Genomic DNA, 7,390 nt, shown 5'->3' on the forward strand with positions numbered 1-7,390 from the left:
GCTATTTGATGTGATGAGAATACCAGAGGTTCAGTAGCAGGTACTGTTGGCTTCAAATTAAATATCTCAATTGTATCTCTACTATCTATTATCCTTTGTTAATAGAGTAACTCAAAATGGGAAAAGTGAAAGAGAAATAACAAATGCTTGTTTTGGTTCTTTAAGTCGCATAATCGGTTCTGATCCGTATCGTTTAAAGGCTTACAGATTTCGTTTTCTTTGATTTCTTTCTGTCTCTTGGAATCTTGATTTTCTGGAATTAGATATTTACACATGGATTGATGTACTTGTTAGAAGCCTCATCCTGTCAATGTAATAGCTGTAATTACTACTAGCTGTTAGTATTATAATTTTGGGATTCATTTCAAAGTTTTAATTCCCTTACACAGCTGGATCACGTACTTATACTACATGATTTTAATGAAAACAGTCAAAAGTATTATATTTCTTAGCAATAAAATTGAGCCCCGAAAAGAGAAGTTCTTCTGTCAAAAGCTTTAGTCAAAAAATAAAGTATGAATTGATTTGACAGTATTATTGAAGTCCACCAATTACATCTTCAAAGAAAAAATATCAATTTATTTATATTAATTTGTCGATCTTTAATTATTGTAATATTGTGTAATAACTAAATCACTGACCTAGCATTTTTCTAATTGCTTCAAATTTAATGTGTATTCCATTGTAATGTTGGGCAAAACCAATTTTTAAATGGTGGAAATATGATTCTAATTGTAACAACATGAAATATTTGAAGATGGGGGTTGTAGAAGCCACTGATTTCCGTACTCGTTGTAGTGTAGTTTTCTAAAATCCAGCATGGCAGATTCTTTATGGCGATCATATTTTTAATAATCGACTTAACTGCACTAAAATAGTTGCATGCGGGTTTTTGAAGATTTTGGCTGCAAATGTGATGTCATTTTCTTGGAAGTAAAGGCTATCAATATGGAAAACCGTCTTTTAAAAACTTATTCTAATTAAACAAAAATGTGCACCCGATGTTTTCGTTTGTTTTTTTTTCAAAACCAATGTTTTGATTAATTGAATGAAAGATAGATAAATAATATAAAAAATGGATAATTAATAATAATGAATAATGAAATTACGCTTTCTATAGAACTACCGTCTATATAGGTAACAAAAAACAACAGAAATCTAAATAACTAAACCAAAGAAAATTGAATATTCGTCATGCTAGAACATATTGTCATGTTGGTGTGTCCAGAAGAGCAGATTGTCAGTACGACTAGTTTTCCTCGCATGAGTCTCTCTTGTTTATACAATTTATCATTAGACTCGGATGCTTCTTCGGCGAAATATCCAATAGGTAATGTTAAGTTTTTAATAATGTCTTTAGGATGAATCGACACTTTATGCATAGAAACAGGCATTGGGTACCACGGATACGTTGCAATTATTAAAGAGGTTGTTTCGTGACAAAAATTTTCAAATTTCTCCGAATATAGTGGTAGAAAACAAGATAAAGCAATAAAAATTGTAAAAAAATTTTTTATTATATCTGTGTGAAATCCAGTAATTTCCGAAAACATAGTGAAGTTACTGAAGGCGATATTTCCATCATTTGAACTAACATTTCCACCTGTTTTAAGTTTTTTAACACATAAATTAATTAATTAACTTAGACCAAAATAAATTTTGGATTAACTGTTTTCTTAAGTAAAAATCCAAATACAAATATTCTTGTCTTATTTGTTATTTTCGACTTGTGTGTCGATACAACAAATGCACAAAAAATTGGATAAACAGTATGCAGTTAATCCAAGCTTTGCTAGATTAGATTTAAATTTATGGAAATTGAAATTGGTTATTTTTGCAAAATCTGTATGTTTTGCATTGCAAATGGGACGAGCTGCATTTTATTCTATGTTAATTTCCTTTTGAAAATATTTTAACTTCTTCATTTTCTCTTCTACTATATTTTCTTCAGCCAATTCTTTAGTTTCTCTCGCATATTCAACTTCAGCGGCCTGCAGAAACTTATTGAATGAGGGGTTGAATTGTTCCATAGAACCGTGCTATCAGATGTTAAAAGGCTGATAGAAATAATTGTTGTGGCAAATATTGAGGAATCTGATTTAAATTCTGTCTGACAAAATCCTTGTTTGTAATTTGACTATCCACTACTACCATCAAACCCACAGCCGAAGAAAAAATTTACCTCTAAGATCTCACAATCGTACGACTCAAATTTTTGGGCGACAAAGTTCTTTTTGCATTTCAACTAGCCTTGCAGTTGTGTTTCCAATAACTGTGCTAAATGAATCTTTGCCATTTTGACTGTAACTGTTATTTCTTCTACCCTTAGCTATGATTTAAATTTCGAAATACTTATCCATGATGGGTAAATGCCACAATTTCTAATTCTAGCGTCATCTCTAATGCCTTGGTATTGTCATTTAGTAAAATTGTTTTCTGAAATAAAATCCGTAGCTTCTTCTAGGGAATATTTTCGTGCTGGAGTTGTGAGGTGCAAAGCAATTTGCTGATTTTTTAAGATCGTGTTGGACTTTTTCTAACTTTTTTTCACACTAGCTTAATCGAATTTTTTTTTCTTGCGAGCCCCTATACTTAAGGTGTATTCTTTATACAAGTGAGTTTTATGTATCGAACGCCTAAATTATTTCGGAAACGACGAAATTTTTGTGCGCAAGTGTCTTTTGATAGGGCAGGTATTGTGGTGGTATCTAAATTGTTGTCAGATTTTTCCAGAAATATAATGAACTTTATTATTTTAAATGGATCACCCTATATATTGTGTTTTTTCAGAAATCTTTAAGAAATACTGATTATTTTTCATTACACATAAATGTCATAATTTCGGAGTTTAGCTACATTTATAGTATCTCTGTCATAGTTACAATAAATATTGTACATGGGTACGATGGAATAAACTCATTCAATTTTCTTCTTCTTCTTCTTCTTATTTTAAGACTGTGTCTTGTGTTTTCAAAGAGGCAGCCTAAGTTGTGACTGCGAGGACCAGCTCTCATACCAGCGCTTTGGTGGTCTTCCAGGCGGTCTACTTGTATTGGGTCTCTCTTCCTTTGCGATTTTCGCCAGTCGATCGTTGTTCATTCTATTGACATGATCTCTCCATGCTCTTCTTCTAGTTCTGGCCCATCTCACTACATCCGGAACGTCACACATTCTTCTGATTTCATTGCTCCTTATTCTGTCTCTTAGTGTTTTCCCTGTGATTGAGCGTAATGTCTTCATCTCGGTTGTTCTAAGAATCCGTTTAGTAGTTGCAGTCTCCGCCCTCGTTTCTATGGCGTATGTCATTACTGGTCTGACACAAGTTTTATATATCCGTGTTTTGCTTTCGATACTTAAAAATTTATTCCTCCATATCACGGTTCGAAGGAATCCTGATATCCTAGATGCTGCTGTTGTTTGCGTTTTGACTTCTTGTTTCAAGTTCCTATTGCTCGTGATGTTAACCCCTAAATATTTAAAAGACATAACCTGTTCTACACTTTTATTATAAATTGCCAGTTTGCATCTTCTTGGTTCTCTCGCTATTGTCAAGGATTGTGTCTTTTGTTTCGATATGATCATATTGAATTCTCCTGCAACTGTTTCAAATCTGTGTAGCAGTTTTTGCAGATTATCCTCATCTTCAGATATCACAACCACGTCATCAGCGTAGCAAACTATCTTAAACTCATGTTTTCCCATTCTGTATCCTCTGCCTGCCGTTTTGACTTCTTTTATGATTTCGTCCATTATAATGTTGAAGAGTATTGGGCTAAGATTATCTCCTTGTCTGATCCCTGTTGATACTGGCATTTTACTGGAGAGTTCGTTGTTAATCTTACATATGTGCTATTTCCGTTGTTCATGTCCCTAATGATGTCTATTGTCCTTTGGTTTACGCCTCGTTTTTTTAGTAGCTCAATGACGTCATGTAATCTCACTCTGTCAAATGCTTTTGTTAAGTCTATGAAGCACATAAACGCGGTTTTATTGTACTCTATGGCCTTTTCGGCAATCTGTCTTAAGATGAATATAGCGTCTATGGTTGATCTATTTTTTCTAAATCCCCGCTGTTCTTCGCTCATGCCGCTACTTGAGATTTCTTCTGCAATAATTTTTGTTAGTAATTTTGAAGTCGTGCTTAGGAGGCTGATCCCTCTATAATTATTTGGATCTTTCTTTTCCCCTTTTTTAAAGACGGGGATCGTTATGCTTACTTTCCATTCCTCTGGTACTTTTCTCTCATTCAATTTTAATAATCTTTAATCATTTATGTGCTAATAAAAATTTCGTAACCAGGTCTAGTGTTAGTAAATAGTTTAACGAAACGGGTGCAGTAAAATATTTATTCAAATAATGGCGTATAAAACCTACAACAACTGAAGACAAACCTTTAAATGTTTGTGTCATGTTAGAAGTAGATCCACATTTGTGGAGTAAAAAAATTACGAATTTCTTTAATTTCTTATTTCTTAGACCTTTTAATATGTTTATGTTTCCAAATTCTCTTTATTCTAGGTCTCTTCTGTTTCAAATTTAGTTTTTTTTAATAATTTTTGAAAAATAGATAAAATTGACTTTTCGACTTTTCTTTAAATCTTTATCAAAATATGATATTAACACTGACAACTTTGAAACAGAAGAGACCTAAAATCAAGAAGATTTAGAAACATAACAAAAATTACGAATTTTATAAAACATACAGTAAAGGCGATTACTGCGGATGCTCAAAATGTTGTACATTTACTTCAATACAGCAAGCCATGCGATTTTTAAAACTTTGCAACATCCCCGACTGCTCAATTCTTATCACTGCGGTAAACCTATCTTTTAATTCCTGAATATTGGGAAGTTTTATTTTATAAACGATGTTTTTTAATTGACCCCACAGGAAATATTTAATAATAATAATTTAGGTATTGGGGCACGAGGCACCATCTTATTATTGCCAAATATCGTCGTTTGAAATATTTTTATTGTCTGAAAATTTCTAATAATGAAGATTTTTTTGGATGTTATTGAAAATACTAAGTTGGAATTAGAAATATCCGAGCCAACTGAGACATAATAATATTTGCCAATAAATCTAAATACACCGGACCATTTAAGTTATCCCAATGAAAAAAAGGGCCAATTATTTTGTCGCCTGTTATTCCAGCCCATACATTCAGTTTTTCGGGATATTGGGTGTGGGATTCACGCATACAAAACGATTGTTACGTGACCAGTATCTACAATTATGCCGATTTACGTTTCCCCTTTAGGTCTGCAAAATCTTCACGTCTATCAAAATGGTCATCTGACAACTCTTGCACCAAAGTTACTTTGTATGGATGGAATTTATTACCACGTAAAATTTTCATTTCGGATGTTAGCGAAATATCAAGTTCCTTGGATATTTGTCTAGTACTTAAGTGTGGATCGTCTTCTAATAGGAAACAAACATCTAAAGATTTGTTTTCAGTTAATGCAGTTCTTTTGCGCCATGTGCCATCTTTCACTGAATCAGTTTCGTTAAAATTTTTTATTAATTTACTGACAGTAGATCTTGTTATGGGATTTCGGTTAGGATATAAATTATTAAAGATATTACACGTTTCTTGTTGACGTCTACGCCTATCACCATATCTTATTATCATTAAAATATGAATTTGTTCTTTTTCAGATAAATGATCCATTGTGACTTTCAATAAACTTCAATAATATTAATACATTGAAACGTCAAATTTGTTATTGTAGTAGTCATAGCCACCTAAATGTATTATTTTAGCTTCGGTGGAGATAACGCAAATGTAGCTATAATTTTGAATTGACATTTAGGTATATGGGACATCAGATGAAAAATTGATTTGAAATAACAAAGTTCATTATTTTTCCGGAAAAAGGAAATATCTAACAACAATGCAAATACCACCATAATACCGGCCACATCACAAGACCCTTGTACACAAAAATTTATAAAAATCGTACAAGCCGTTTCCGAGATAATGGAGGCGTACATGCATAAGCTCACTCTGTATGAATCTGCAGCTTCTTTACTTTTCGATTGATCAGATTTTGAGTGAAAATCAATTCTAGGAGAACCAGGAGTAACTGTTTTATTAGATTCAGAACTTCCGAAATTTATATAAGAATCCAATCATTCGCTGTGAGTGGCTCTGAGCTTTTCAATTTTTCGGTGACAGTTTTTCCACTTTTTTTCTTTCACAATATCTGTGTATACTGAAGAGAAGCCATTTTAGTTCCTTTTCGTCAATATGTAGTTAAACACTGCATCTACTTTTTGATATATATTTTTTTTGCCACGCTACATATTAAAGAGAGTAAAATATATGTTTGAAGTGGTATAAATCTAGAAAATAATAAAAACCACCGCGAAATGCATTACGTGTATGCTTTTTTGAAATATAATTTGATAAAATTTTATGATACATTCAAAGGTACCGATGTTGACCTTTTTTATTAAATTTAAATTGAATATTACCCATGAATTTGTTCAATAATAAAAGAAAATGTAACTTCTCGATACATAAATTTAAAACACTTACTTGCCGATCTACTTTCCATATTTTCTCAAGCACCTATAATATATGCTTGTTGAACACAATTATTAGCTTCTGATTTTTTATAAGATAACGTGTAGGGGAGGCCGGGGCTGGTTGTCACACGTGTTGGTTGCAAAATAGAGATGTGTCTTAACCTGAATATTATTTTCGGCAGTTTATAAGTCACATTTATTCAGTGCGAAAGTTGTCGTTTTGGGATACGCTCTACCGAGAGAAAACAAAAAACAAAAAGCGGCGAATTTCAGTAACAAATCAACCTAAAGTTCCGAGAACTATATTGTCTACTCGGAACGATATCGCCAGTTTCACTACAAAATAAAATATTATATAAGGCAGTCTTCATACCCATCTAGACCTACGGAATAAAATTATGGGGATGTGTCAGCAAATCTAGTATTGCTCTTATACAACGGGGACAATCTAAAATAATTCGACCACTATGCACCATGATACATCACAAACAAATTGATCCAACAAGACCTCCATATTCCAACAATACAAGTAAGAAGCCATAACCACTAAAATAATTCGATCACTATGCATCATGGTACATCACAAACAAATTGATCCATCAAGACCTCCGTATTCCAACAATACAAGAAAAAAGCCGTAATCACTACCTAAAGCTGGACAGCCATCCTAATCTACTACTACAGCTACTAACCCAAGAACCAAACAACAGAAGACTGAAACGAAACTGGCCAATTGATCTCAAATAAAGTGCAAGAGACCTTCTCACTGGAGAAGTCTCATCGGGACATTCCCAAAAAATATTTTACTAAGTGCTTACTTAGCTTGGATTTAACGTAAATTTTGAATTTGTG

General features: G+C 32.8%; 1 protein-coding gene across 1 annotated transcript in view; it reads left to right on the forward strand.

The window, feature by feature from the left end:
* LOC130441952 (glucose transporter type 1) overlaps positions 1-7,390 on the forward strand; it is a 537,558-nt gene that overhangs the window by 59,590 nt on the left and 470,578 nt on the right. The gene's annotated exons all lie outside the window — the stretch shown is intronic.

This window comes from Diorhabda sublineata, chromosome 3, assembly GCF_026230105.1.
Source record: "Diorhabda sublineata isolate icDioSubl1.1 chromosome 3, icDioSubl1.1, whole genome shotgun sequence".
In the NCBI taxonomy this organism is placed as follows: domain Eukaryota; kingdom Metazoa; phylum Arthropoda; class Insecta; order Coleoptera; family Chrysomelidae; genus Diorhabda; species Diorhabda sublineata.